This window comes from Rhinolophus sinicus, chromosome 1 (assembly GCF_057876585.1).
Source record: "Rhinolophus sinicus isolate RSI-liver-muscle chromosome 1, RSI-T2T, whole genome shotgun sequence".
NCBI lineage: Eukaryota > Metazoa > Chordata > Mammalia > Chiroptera > Rhinolophidae > Rhinolophus > Rhinolophus sinicus.
This window is the reverse complement of record NC_142501.1, coordinates 196,606,920-196,621,369: the sequence shown is the minus strand read 5'-3', so window position 1 is coordinate 196,621,369 and position 14,450 is coordinate 196,606,920. Positions and strand designations below refer to the sequence as shown.

At 34.4% G+C, this 14,450-nt stretch overlaps 1 pseudogene; it reads right to left on the bottom strand.

Annotated features, from left to right (window-relative positions):
- LOC109456661 (cilium assembly protein DZIP1-like) overlaps nt 1-12,338 on the bottom strand; it is an 83,673-nt pseudogene extending 71,335 nt beyond the window's left edge.
- Nucleotides 12,339-14,450: the final 2,112 nt, after the last annotated feature.

Here is a 14,450-nt window from a genome sequence, read left to right as displayed (position 1 = left end):
CATTTGGAGGAATTGCTTTACAAAATAGAGCAGCATTCTTGTATCCTAATAGTTTATTTCTTCCCCAGATGGTCGTTTGCTTTTGGTAGCCCAGTGGTTCCCAAACTATAGAATCATCTGGGGAGATATTACAAATATCTTTGCTCAGGCACCATCTCCAGAGACACTCTGTAAATTGGACTTGGGTGGGTCTTGGGAATGGAAATTTAGAAAAATCTTTCTAGGTAATTCTAAGTTGAATACAGGTGTGAGAATGACTGGTTTAAACCTCTGCATATGGAAATTAGGTAACAGATTTCTAGTAAATATCTTTATGATGATATGCCAATTATTAATGTGAATCTTTAAAAGTATTTTTATTATACAGCTAGTCCCAAGAATAAGAAATTCAATGATTAAGTTTCATAATTGTTTTTCTTTCAAAAATTATTGTATGTTGTAAAACTTATATTTAACAGGAGAGTGAGATTTTGTGCTTCACCATTTTTTTATAATTAGACGTATTATTATTGTCATTTGAACTGTTTGAAATCTACTTGAAATCAGGTGGTATTTTAATTTGATCTATTTCAAGTGTTTTGACCAATGAGATAATAAAAAAAAATCATGCAAATCTTTTACATTTAAATAACTCAGTAGTTCTGAAGGTCTACGAGCATATTAGGATATTTACTAATGAAAAAGTAGCTTGTTATTTGAAGAAAAATAACCATAAATAAACTGTGACTTAATGAGAAAAGTAGATTAGGATTATAATTCATATAATTTTAATATTGTTGAAATGCACCCTTTCACTGAATGTTAACATAAATGTATTCAAACCTAAACCAATGTTTGTAAGTTTAACCTATATGTATTAATGAGGAAAATATAAAGTAAGGAATAGCATAATATGCTTAGAAATGGCTTGTACAGGACCTGTCATAAATAAGCTAAATCAATGTGTGTTATTGTAATTATTTCTCAGTTTTCACACCTAGTGTTCCTTCTTCTGAAATTCCTTTTCTCTAACTTGTCCAAATCAATCTCCTCAAGGAAATTGCATCCATGTATTATAAGACTTTAGTTCTATGCATCTTATTTCCATGTATTGCTATGTGAATCGTTGAATGTGGAAGTGGCTTTTTGGTTAAGTGTACTTGAATGATCGTTTAAAGATGAAACTGGTCCTGCCCATTGCTTACAATATGGTCTTGTTCAAAGGACAGGGTTTGCATCTGTACATTTGGGGAATGATATATGTTCTTCCTACATCGTGGCACCAATGGCAGAAAAATATAAGGAAATAAGTATATAATCATAACAGATAATGCTGAATATAATAGAGCATTTTCATCATGCTGAGCAGGGGACTAATATACAGATAGGCCTCAAACACAAATGATAACACTTTTAAGATAGTAGCTAAAATAGCTCTAACTGGACACTGTATGGAGACAGAATTCTGTTCTAGGCTATTTTATGACACATTCTCTCAGGCCTAAGCCTGACAGGAAAGATCATTTTTTTCAAGTGCATATTTAAGATGCATCAAATCTTCTTGGCAGAAAAAGGAATTTTTATAAAGCACTATACTTTCTTTGGTGAACAAAATTTTTACCTACAGCATGTGTCATAAACCTGAAAAAAGTTTCTTCACATTCGATAAAGGCCAATGAATAATAAAATAGAATCAAACCTACAGAACATCAAATATTAGCTTTATGAAAAAATTATTATAGGAAGAAATTAGGCTATATTAGTTTCAAGGCAGAGCTAAATCCCAATGAACTTTATTTTTTTATTATTAATTATAAGAGCCAAATCCATTATTGGCTCATATAAATATCATTAAAACTATACAACAGAAACTCATTTCTGCCTTTAAATGTACCTGTGGTAACATGGCCTTTTCTCTAAGCTTTTCATGTTTCTTCTCCAAATCACAACAAATTTAAATTTTTTCTTTCATGTTTTAGAGTGACTCAAATTCTTAACTTATTATCATAGGAACACTTTAATTTTGAGTACATTTAATTTTGAATAAGAATATTGGTCTTCTCACTTAGACACAGGGATATATCCAACCCCATTTCCAGACATGCTCTTCCAGGGCACAGTTCTTAAAATCACAGATCTCATTTCAGTCATCACTGTCTTAGAGAACTCAGAGAAATTCTCCATGGCTAGGTCAAATCCAGGTCCTAACAGCATGGTTGCCATAGGGGTTTTTACCCTATATCTCATCCTACTTCCCATATAAACTTGAGAGATAAGTTGTGGTGGATTTACAAATATGCAACACTCAGAGCAGAAAGAGATTTTTAGCTAAAAATGGAGTTGTAGGCCGATATATAATGCCAGATTATTGAATTAGATGTTGCAACTTAAATTAACCATAACATTGGGAATTATAGAGCCCAACATTAGTAGATATGCAAAAGCATGTACTCCATCCTTATTTTAGTCAATAATAATAAAACTAAAACATTTTTCCTGGTGGTGTACAAAAGACCTCTTATTCTACTTTATCTGAACTAGTCAAATAGTAACTAAAGCAATAAATCATAAAATAAAAAATAATACGTACGTACCCTAAATATTTTTACATGAAACATCAAAATAGAGTGAAATCAATCTTAACTGAAAAAAGCAGACCTGAAAACCTGAAATATTTGAACGTAAAGCATATCATAACGAGAAGATCTGTCTTCACTGATCTCATAATTTACTCATTGATGTTCTTAATCCTCCCTCTAAAACATGACGATACGCTCTGAATGTTGAATCTCCGTGGCTAAGTAAGATACTCTGGAATATGCCCATATGCTTCTATTTCCACCGTGCAAATTAAATGCTTAGGAGCAGTTTGTGTTTATTTTTGTTTCTATTTTTGAGCACTTAACATTGTAATTAGGCAATAAAACTAACTCAGAGTCACCATGTTGCAAGATTCCAGTTGATACTCACATTGTAATGAAGTCCTGAATCCTAATAAATAATGAGAGAAACAGATAATATGCTTTAAAAATGCCTGATAAAATCAGGTTGCTTAAGAAATATTGTCAAATTAAGTATAGGTTAAACAATTATAAAAGTTCAGAAACTATTTAGAAAGGTAGTATTATTTTTCCACTTGAAAGAAACTAAAACTTTAGTCCATTATGAATGAGAATTTTCTAACAGAATTAAATTTGACCTGGTAATGAGATATGCACTTGCACTGTTTCTACAAAAATAAATGGCTAGCGGAATTATTTTATAGTTAAAGGGGCATGATTTCTCCAACTGACTTTCAAAAGTTTCACAAAAAGTGTGTGTGTGTGTGTGTGTGTGTGTGTGTGTGAGAGAGAGAGAGAGAGAGAAGAGAGAGAGAAGAGAGAGAGAGAGAGGAGGGGAGAGGGGAGAGGGGAGAGGGGAGAGGGGAGAGGGGAGAGGGGGGGGAGAGGGGAGAGGGGAGAGGGGAGAGGGGAGAGGGGAGAGGGGAGAGGGGAGAGGGGAGAGGGGAGAGGGGAGAGGGGAGAGGGGAGAGGGGAGAGGGGAGAGGGGAGAGGGGAGAGGGGAGAGGGGAGAGGGGAGAGGGGAGAGGGGAGAGGGGAGAGGGGAGAGGGGAGAGGGGAGAGGAGAGAGGAGAGAGGAGAGAGGAGAGAGGAGAGAAGAGAGGAAAAGACAGAAGAGAGAAGACAGAAGAGAGAAGAGAGAAGGACAGAGATCAATTTGGGCAAAATATCAACAATTTATTGATGCTATGTTTTCTGTCTAGGCATTTTATTCTCTTTGCCTTGGTAATTTCTAGGTATTCTGCAAGTCCAAGATTAAAGGTTAGCTCACACACTCTCTTGATGTAAGTGAGTACTCCATTAGCTATTTTCACAACACACTATATTTCACCTATGTGGCTTTCAGAATTGTAAGTAAATTGATATTTATACAACAATTTTTCTCTTATCCATTCCTCTGCTAGATGATTAAAATCTATGAGAGAAAGTTCATGACTTTTAATCATTTCTTCATCCGTAGTACCTACCACATTGCCAATACACAGAAAGACCTTAACAAATTGGATTAAATAAATTAATGAAGATGTCTAACAGCTCTTTCTCATTCTTTGTAAAATGTCACGCTCAGGAATTTGATAGGACAGGGCATGAAATACTATGCTCGCCCCGCTCTATTCCTCCATCTCAAAAACATATATACCCCTGCTTCTTTCCATTAAACATTCAAAAAGTCTTGCTACAAAAAGGCAAAACCAATGGTTAACTCTATTTATTTGTTTATTGATTGATTGATTGTACACCATAAGCAAAGATACATGATTAAGAATGAGCATACCTTCCCTCTGGGGCTAGATAACTGGATGAAACAAGTAGATTTGAGGATTTTGTTAGGAGAGGATGAGTAACGTGGAGCCAGGTCATGTTGATAAAAAAAAAAAAAATGGAGATGATTGAGAAGAATTAAAAAAAGAGGGCGAAACATAATATCCTGCTATAATATAGGACAGGAGTTGAACATTGTTGGACTATACAACTGGTTTGTTTTGGCTGCTTAGTGATTTAAAAATAATTAAATTTGTTGTGAACACTTTGTAGTCTAGAGAGCTAATATAAAAATCACAATCTGTCTTTCCTTGAAAGACTAATCTAAAATGCTAGAATTATATTTGTTCTCAGGAACAATTAGAAGAGCTAACGACATGCCACTCTATTTGAAAAACATATACTTTCCAGTTTGCAATTTCACTCATTTATTTTACTTGTCAGGCCCCTATTGACATTGACTTTGTAAATCCTGCTATCTAGGAATTTTAAAAAGCTATGAAAATAGGAATATTTCGTGTGGTTAATCTTAGGTTGATTAACTTAGTATTGCACTGTGATAGGTTTTGAAATTGTACATTTTGTCTACATATATTCTATATTTTAAAGCATCAATCTATATTTACTGATCAATAATGCATACACTTAGAAATAGCTCCATTATTACTATTTATTTGACTGTAACTAAGCTTTCTATTTGCCTTCAACTTGAAATCTACATAAATTCACACATTCAACCCTGACACAGTATTCTGGGATTTACAATGTTTACATTTATTCACCTGATAAATATTAAGTATTCATTATAGAGTATTACTGTAATTTATTTTGTGTTGTTTGGGGACCTGGGACCTAGGAAAGTTTTACATCACCTTGAGAAAAGATGTAATTAAAATCTGATTGCTGGCTGTATTATTAAACAAATAATTGTCTCTTTGGGAGGTAGAATTCTGGAACTATATCAGAAATAGAGACACATGTAGGGAAATAGAAATTTGAGCACTTAAATAACAATCTTTGGTCTCATATTTTGGAAAAATATAAATATTGATCAAAATGTAATGGATTAATTATCTTAAATTAATAATTTTAATAATATTATATATTAATATAATTAATGTTGTCACTAAGAGAGACAATGATTTTTCTGGGAATTGAACACTAAATGAAGTTAACGAACGAATGGTCTACGTACTCTATAATCTGTGTAATGAATGGTTTACATACTCTATAAGGCATAATTTCATACAAAATATAACTGGCTATTTATTTTAAAAAGATATTCTTCAAAATGTTGAAGAGGTAATATTATATTTCTACTCTTTAAATGCTATTAAAATGTTATACTTTTTGTAGCAGCAAATTAAATTATACCACAGTTTCTAATGCTGACTTTTTAAATTATATTTATTGGGGTGACATTGGTTAATAAAATTATATAGGTTTCATGTACAATTCTATAATACATCATCTATATATTACATTGTGTCTTCACCATTTAAAGTCAAATCTTTCATCACCATATATTTGACTCCCTTTATCCTTTTCTATCTCCCCCCTTTTCCAGTGATAACCACTAAACTGTGGTCTCTGTCTATGAGTTTTTGTTTGTTTGTTTGTCTTATTTGTTGCTTTCAGTTTTATATCCCACATATGAGTAAAATCATATAGTTCTTGAATTTTTCATCTGATTCATTTCACATAGCATGATATTCTTAAGATCCATCCATATTGCAGCAAAAGGCAGTATTTTATCTTTTCTTATGGCTGAGTAATATTCCATTATATGTATGTACCAGATCTTCTTTATCCAGTATTCCATTGAAGGGCACCTCAGTTGTTTCCATGTTGACATTTACTGAATATTCGCTGTATTGTCCACTGCTGTAAGTACTTTACATGTACTAAATCATTTAATCCTCACTATAATCTATGACATAGGTACTATATTTTATCTTTTACAGAAGAAGAAACTAAAGTGTAAAACTGTTAAAGAACTTTCTGAAGCCCACAGAGCTAGTGTATTAGCTACTTGGTTTATAATGCAGTATAACAGACCCTCAAATGTATCAGTGGTTTACACTAACAGTGATGTCATGTTCATGACTTTGCCGGATGGTTGCAATTCATCACGTTTACACTGTGATAACGTGAGCCAACTGGACTCTAAGCTTTAGATTTTGTTCAGATCAGCTCCACGTTTCTCACTTTGGGCACCCAGGCAAAAGAGCTCCGGCTTGAGCATGCTGTTTCCATGGTGGAGGACTGATAACCCTCAGGAGGAATGGTGGCAACCTGTGATGCCTCTAAAAGCCTCAGCTCATACCCGGCACCTGCATTCCACAGGAAAAATAAGACAGCTAACTAACCAAGCCCAATATCAAAGGGTCAAAAGAGTATACACTCCTAAAATGACAAAATTGGAGAGCGAAAAATGTGTTTTGAACAATATGGCAGATCAAAGGTACAAATCCAGGGAATCTGGTTTCAGAACCAATATACTTTCCACTGTATTCTACTGCAGTATATTAATATTAATAGATTTATTTTTATTGAACTATCCCTACATTTGTGAGTTAAACACTAAGTAATATATTACACTTTTAATATATTGCTGAATTCTGTGCTAATGCTTTCATATTTCCTTATCTGTGTTCATAAGTATGATTTTGTTTTCTCTTTTTATAAAATTAAATTTTAGTAATATAAGGGTCATGCTGTCTAGAATAAATTTGATAGCTCCACATCTTTTCATGCTATTCTGGAAAAGCAAAAATGATGCGATTGCTTAAGAGTGAAAAATTATATATGAAAGTATTATGTAAATTGTACATGGTTGTACAAATATAAGTAACCATCATTAAATATAACATTTAATGTGAAAACTGTCTAAAATTGTGTTAGATATAGAATATAGTCTCATTGTTTTCACCTTTCTAATTTAGGTAATCCTGTTTTTCTAATTATCTTTCTTGTTCAATTAATTTATAACATTATTCTTCTAAATTACCTTCATGTGCTAATCCCTGATTAGTTCTCTTAAGAGGTCTGTAATTATCTTTCACTTGTCTTTCTTTTCTTTGTTTATAGAATTGGAGAGTTGGTTGATTAAGAATTGTGCATCATCACAGTCGATGTATATGCATGTTTTTAACTCCAGTAATTTTATAGTATGGCCAGTCTTCTCAAATATTAATACATAAACTACAGTTAGTCATAACTAGAATATTTTCCTCAAGAATCTTGAAAAACTACATTAAAGGTAAAATTATAAATTCACCTAATTGCGTTTACTTTTTTAACAAAGGCAGAATTGGTGTGCTGGACCTGGTTCACACCAGCTCACAATAGACTCTTTACACAGCTCTTCCTAACACTGCAACTGGTAACAACATCTTGTTGATGACCTGACATTGGCCATGGTGGGAGTATTTACAACCCCAAATGGCAGACACTGTAAGTCTGTGGTCTCCACTGTCCTCTGAGCTACAGTGCTCTGTATCTGCATGTGTGCTGATACCTGGGAGTTGTGTAGTATTTTCCTACCTCTGTATTGTGTTACCAAATTAGATTATATAATCTCTTAAAAGTGCTGTATTCTGATTGGTTTAGGGGTAAATACATGCTTATATTAATTGACTATTACTAAAATGTCCCACAAGTACGGGGATGAAACTTTCAATATGAAAAATAAAAGCATTCCTTTAGAAACTAACTCAAATGTTTTAAGAATTCAACTTCACATAATTTAGGAAAATTTTTGACAAACAAGACTTTTTGAATATCGTTGGTTAAATAAAAACAGTTGTGTTCTCACTTATCAATGTCAAGTAATAGAAAAAGCATGCATCTTATTTCACTTGTGTTACTGTAGCCAGAAAGAACAGGGCCACAGGGAGAGAGGGGGTAGGAAAGGAAGAAAGATGTGAGGGGAGACAAAGGAAAGAGAGAAGGTGGGATCATTCTTAAGAAAAGGTGCAGCTACAGATAATTGTAATGGATTAGAGCACTATTAGCATTTTAGGCAGAGACACCCCACCCCAGTCATGTCACCATGACTATTCTGACAAGGGCCAAGTAAAAACAAGGGAGTCCCACCTCCCCATGGGAAGGAGTAGTCAGTGAGGACCCGCCTGGAACCGCCTGCAACTGCACCCCTAAATCTTGAATATTTCATGCCGTCATTTGAATAAAATCCTCAGCCTCTTTGTCCTTAGCTGCAGTTGCCCTCCTCCTGGCCTGCCCATGCCCATTATTTTGGGAGTGTACTCTTTTTCTTTACTTTAATAAATTCACTACTTGCTTGGGTTTATTCACGTGGCTCATTCCATACGTTCTGGAATTCCTTCCTTGTAACGATACAAGAACTCTTGTTCTTCGTTAACACTTGGATATGTTCTTCCCAAACGTATGCAACTTTACTCTTTGAATACATTAACATTGTATCTATTAGATGTTTAAGATTTGGAAAAATGTAAATTTGAGCTTAACCAAATTAAGGCATTATTCAGACAACTTTATTTCATCAATCGTATTTTTTAATATGTCTACTTGAAGATAGTTTCTAGTATCTTTAAGTAAATTAGAATTCCAAACTTAAGCTAAATTAAGTAAATTAATGGATATTCATTAGATACCTAGGTCACTTCTAAGTAAGAGAGAATACTTAAATATTAAATACTAAGAATAATTTTAAGTTTATATACTTTTGTCCCTTATTTTTATATCTTACAAAGAGAGACTTTTTATATATTTGGATCTATTTATAAATGTGCTCATTTTTGCCACTTTGAGGAAGTACACTATTAAGAGATGTATATGGGTATAAAAAGTCCTGATAAATATCTATCTATATCTATATCCATCTCCATCTATCTAAATCTATAATCTATATATTTGTATGTTATCTGACAATTAAGTTCATGAACTTGTGGCAATGATGTTGCTAACCTTTTTTGATATCAGAGGAATTAATCATTATGAATTTGTATTATACCAACTGGACAAACAGTTAACTGAGTTGACTATTTGGAAGTGCTGAAAAGGCTGCATGAAAAAGTTAGATGACCTGAACTTTTTGCCAACAACTCGTGGCTCTTGCATCACAACAATGCACCAGCTCACACGGCACTGTCTGCGAGGGAGTTTTTAGCTATTAATAGTAAACAAATCATTGTATTGGAACATCCTCCCTACTCACCTAATCTGGCCCCAAATGACTTCTTTCTTTACCCAAAGATAAAGGAAATATTGAAAGGAAGACATTTTGATGACATTCAGGATATCAAGGGTAATACAACGACAGCTCTGATGACCATTCCAGAAAAAGAGTTCTAAATTGCTGTGAAGGGTGGACTAGGTGCTGGCGTTGGTGCAAGCTTCCCAAGGGGAGTACTTCAAAGGCAACTGTAGTGATACTCAGCGATGAGGTGTGTAGCATTTTTAATAGGATAAGTTCGTGAAATTAGTTGTCTGACAAACTAAGCTAGTCTGTTACAAGATACTGATGTGTGACAGACAAATTCACAGTCATTCACCTCTTCATTTTGTCTGTGAAATAAAAGTTACTGTGATTAAAATTTACGATTAATACATGAGCACAGGAATACAGGAGGAGCAATAATGCAGAGTATGCAGAGTATGAAGGATGCATTAATGAAAAAGAAAGTAGTATTGTCCTAAAGAAGAAAGTAGAAGATAAAATTTGAACACATAGAACGTTTGGAGAAAATAATTTTATTTGTCTTTGCCAACTCTGGCTATGGGTTAATGGGTTTAGCTTTATCAGGTATTATACTGACACAAAACTTAATTTAGTTTTCTCTCTGTTAAAATGCAAAACATTTTCTTGGGTATTTCTGGCCTGCTTGTAATGAGAGATAGTAAAAGATTTTTCTTTATCTTCTGAGTAGTCTACAAGGAAAGATTCTATGTCTTATCAGAACAATTTCAGATGGGAGAACAGTGTGTCTTCTCACTTTTGAAAGAGTTAAATTTGTTTATAATGTACCTCCTATGTTTGCTTTTTATGCGTTTTTTTGCCACTTTGATTAACTAGGTAGCTAAGTGTTTTTTCTCAATAACCCATGATTCTATTAAATCAAGTGTTCAAACTGTCTGAAAACTTTTGTAATTTTGCCATCCCAAAATTAAATTCTAAATGAGGACAGGGCTCCTGGAAAAATCACAAAGATTTGTTTCTTCACCTTATGAAAAGAAACATGATAAAATAATTAAATTTATTTGAGAAATTACTATTGATAAGTTGAAGCAGTGTCAAATTAGAAAAAAAAAATTAGTCTTCGCTAGATGAAATTTGTGTGGGTAAATGTTATTTATATAAATATTTCAGAAATGTTGTGAAGTTTTTGAGAACTGTCATCACCCTTGCTGTCAATGACATCTTTCCGTGTATTGGAGTCCTGATGATGCTTTGTGTGAAATTAGACAACAGTATAGTGTGATCCTAATTACAATTATCTTTTTAAATATTAACTTGATTGCAACTTTGCATCTTTAATTTGAACCTAACATATTCTAGGCTTGTGATTTTCAATTGGGGATTCATATCACTGGCCTATAGAGTTTTATTAACATACAGATGTTTAGGACCTATTCTAGACTTACTGATTATTTTTACTTGATGATCTTGATATATTCTTGGTATATGCTGACTATATGCTGAGTATATTCATAATATATGGCATCTCAAATCAGACTAGAACCAAAGCCAGATCCCATTCTCCATTAGCAAATGAATTTCATTCAACTCCGCAGATCTCATGGGTACAAATAGCACTCTAACCATGGTCTGCATGTTTTCAGGTTGGTTGGAAGCTTTTCTTTGAAAACAGGCTACTGCTGCCACGATAGCTAGATTCACCAGTAAGATTCAATCCCTTTTTCTTCTTCTTCTTTTATAATAGAGGTATTCAATTTACTGGCAAAGTAATTCAGGATATTTGACAAATATTAAACTTAATATTTCCATTTTTGCAAAAACTGCATTGTCCTTACCACAGTCAATGCTATGGAAAGATAGAATGTGCCAATAGCATCCTAAAGGCAAACTATACAGACTCTCTGAGGAATGTCATCTGTGTTGGCCCAAAGTCCTACCTTGAGCTGCAATTATAGTTTGATTCTCCGCTTCTGGTCTACATAGATTATCCTGTGTAAAATATTAGCGCATGGCCCTCCTGGACTTCAGGAAATTCTAATTCAATCCAATTGGATATCCTTAAATACTGCCAAGATTTTATGAAATACACTCATACTTTACACAAACATGTCAGTTATGCCTTTCCTGCATATATCCCAGCACAACCCTTAATGATCTTTAGATTGGAGACCTAGACTTCTAGAAAAGACGTCACAGAAAGACCGTTCTTGAACCCAGGGGGAAGTGACCCAATGCTGTTTTCTAAGCACCAGTACCTCTGCGGAACTCCAAGGATCACAACTTTGGGTTTCTGTTTCCCATTCAGAAACATGTAAGTGTAAGTCTGAATGAAAATCCACTACAACAGGAAACTTCAGGGCTGTTGTGAGTCCCCCAGAAGCCAACAACAACATGAAATAAACTGCTTTTCCCAGACGAATAAAACAAGCAGATGACATCATGAAGTAATCAGCTTCTTCCCGAGAAACTGAAACAAGATCCTTTAGGATTCCCCTTCTTAATCACTGCCATCTTTATTCTTTGTCTACTCTTTGTCGTATTTCTTTTTTTTTCTTCAACCTCTAATATAAACTTCCCTTTATTATCCAATATACTCAGATAATTACCCTCACTCTCCTCTGCCTTCACTCTCCTTTACTTCCCTGCCAGAGGGGAAACAACCCCCGCCATTCAATGTTACTGAGCTATTGCTACCACTCTCAGTCTCACTGGTATGTCACCCCCTTCCTGACCCATAGTAACAACATTTAATCACCATTCCTCTCAGCACACACCAGGGAGGTTTTCTTCTTGGTGGTCCATGTTGGTATATAAACTACCCGCATATCTTCAACCGCAACCTCCTGCCAGGTCATAACGAGACCTTAACTCTTGATATTATTAATGCTTCTCTTGACATTTCCAAACTCCCTAACTCCTCTTCCCTAGGATCAGGTATTGGAAAAAGCATAGAGGTACTTTTGTTTCTGACAACCAGCATTTTTTCCTTCGCCACTTTCAGTCAGCCTGACATCCTTTGTTCAGTTCTGTGCAAAGACTCCGGCCTCCTGAGTTTAACCCCAGACATTATAAGTATTATAATACCTACACACCAGTCATTGCTGTGCCCCCCAAAGAAAACAACCTTTTAGAGGGTTAGCAAGCCTGTACTTGTTTTTCCCACACCATTCTTTCCTGTGTCTTTGAAATCCTTACGCAGTATTTCCAAATATTCAACCACCTTACCCGTTTACCATGTGACCTTCTAGAGATTTAAATGATCACCCTAAAGAGAAGCAACAATAGGGTAACAGGGAGAAATCCCAAGGGAAATCACCAACTCTCTCTTTATGTACATTACCAGGGCCATTATATCCATTATGAAAGTTATACAATTAGAAAGTGTGGTTAGAAGCCTCTGTACCTGTTCGATTTGAGTCTTTTTCCAACTGATGAATTGACCCTGACTCAGGAATGAAGTTCTTATCATAATACTTTATTAATAAACTAGTAGAAGCAAATACCTCATTCAGATCAAATCAAATTACTGCATTAGTATAGTACTCTGGGGCAATATTGATTCATAGAAGAAAGGTGGTCCATTTTTCAAAGGTTTTTTGGACAGAGGATCTCAAAAGAGTATGACCTTCTGAGAGCAGTTTTCATGCCATTTAGGATTAATTTTATTATTAATATTTAGTTGTCCTAAATTAGAGCCATTTGAATGTAAAGCTTATCTCTAAAGCTTCCTTATAGTAACCAGATAGTGCTTTTTCAGAAGTGAAATTAGGATGCCACACAAAGATACTGACCCAAGATGAAAACCAGTCCTGCAAATCTTTCTTGACTGTGATTAAGTAAACATGCATCGATAAAGAATAATAAGTACTTCTTCATTTTTGTTTTTGTAAGACAATTTTATATTAAATTTGTGTTGATGAATATGGCACAGAGAACGTCTTTTACATATAATAAAACCTACTTGAGAGGCAGCATTAAGGACTTAAGTCACAACAGACTGTGCTTAATCTGGTTTCTTTATTTTTTATAAGTTTTGAGAGTTTAATTGCTTATAGTTTAGCAGAAATCAGAGCATATGCTGATATTGTATATATATTGCAGAATGTTAAACCATTTAACCTTTAATATAGCTGTTTATAAAAGCTTCAGGCGGAATTGAAGTACCTCTAACATTTCCACTCCCTTTTTTCTCTGTTACTTAGGGACTGGTACTTCAAGGGAAGGTGGTTTTATAGTAAAACACGACTGAGTGCTTGCAGTCAGCATCCATTTATAGATTGAAATGGAATACTTAAAGATACTTTTGTCAGTCACCCTTGTAAAGGCTATACAACTATCAAATTATAAGTGTTTTGCGCACTGGGAACCTTAAAGCTTTGTAAGAATGTGCAGCTTCTGTATTCTACAGCACCCTCTGTGATCTCTTTTTCATTATCACCTGGTCTTTCCCATTCTCTCTGCCATACACCCACGCTCACACACTTTTACATTTCTTTTCCTCTTTCTTTCTCTCTTTCTCTCTTTCTTTCCTTCTCTCTCTCTCTCTCTATCTCTCTCTCTCTCTCTCTCTCTCTCTCTTTCTTCTTAATCTCTTTCTTTTGGTAGCTAAGCACTCAAGATATAGTAGGATAGATAGAGTAAGTAAGATAGATATAGATACAGTAAGACAGATAAGATATAGATATAATGAAATAGATATAGATATAGCAGGATATATATTTTTTTCTTTTAGGCAAAGAAAAGTATTCAAAATGTTATTGTGATTGATGGAGCAATGTGACATTGAAAAATTAAAAACAAAGCAAAATAACTTATTTGTACCAGTCTCACCTTCCAGGGTTCTACCGTCATATGACCACCTGCTCCAAAATCTATGCCCTGAAGGACATATATCTGGGGCCAATTTATCCATGAGCTTCTAGTCTTTTCAATTTCTCAAAATCCAGGGAACAACTACCCCTAGCCAA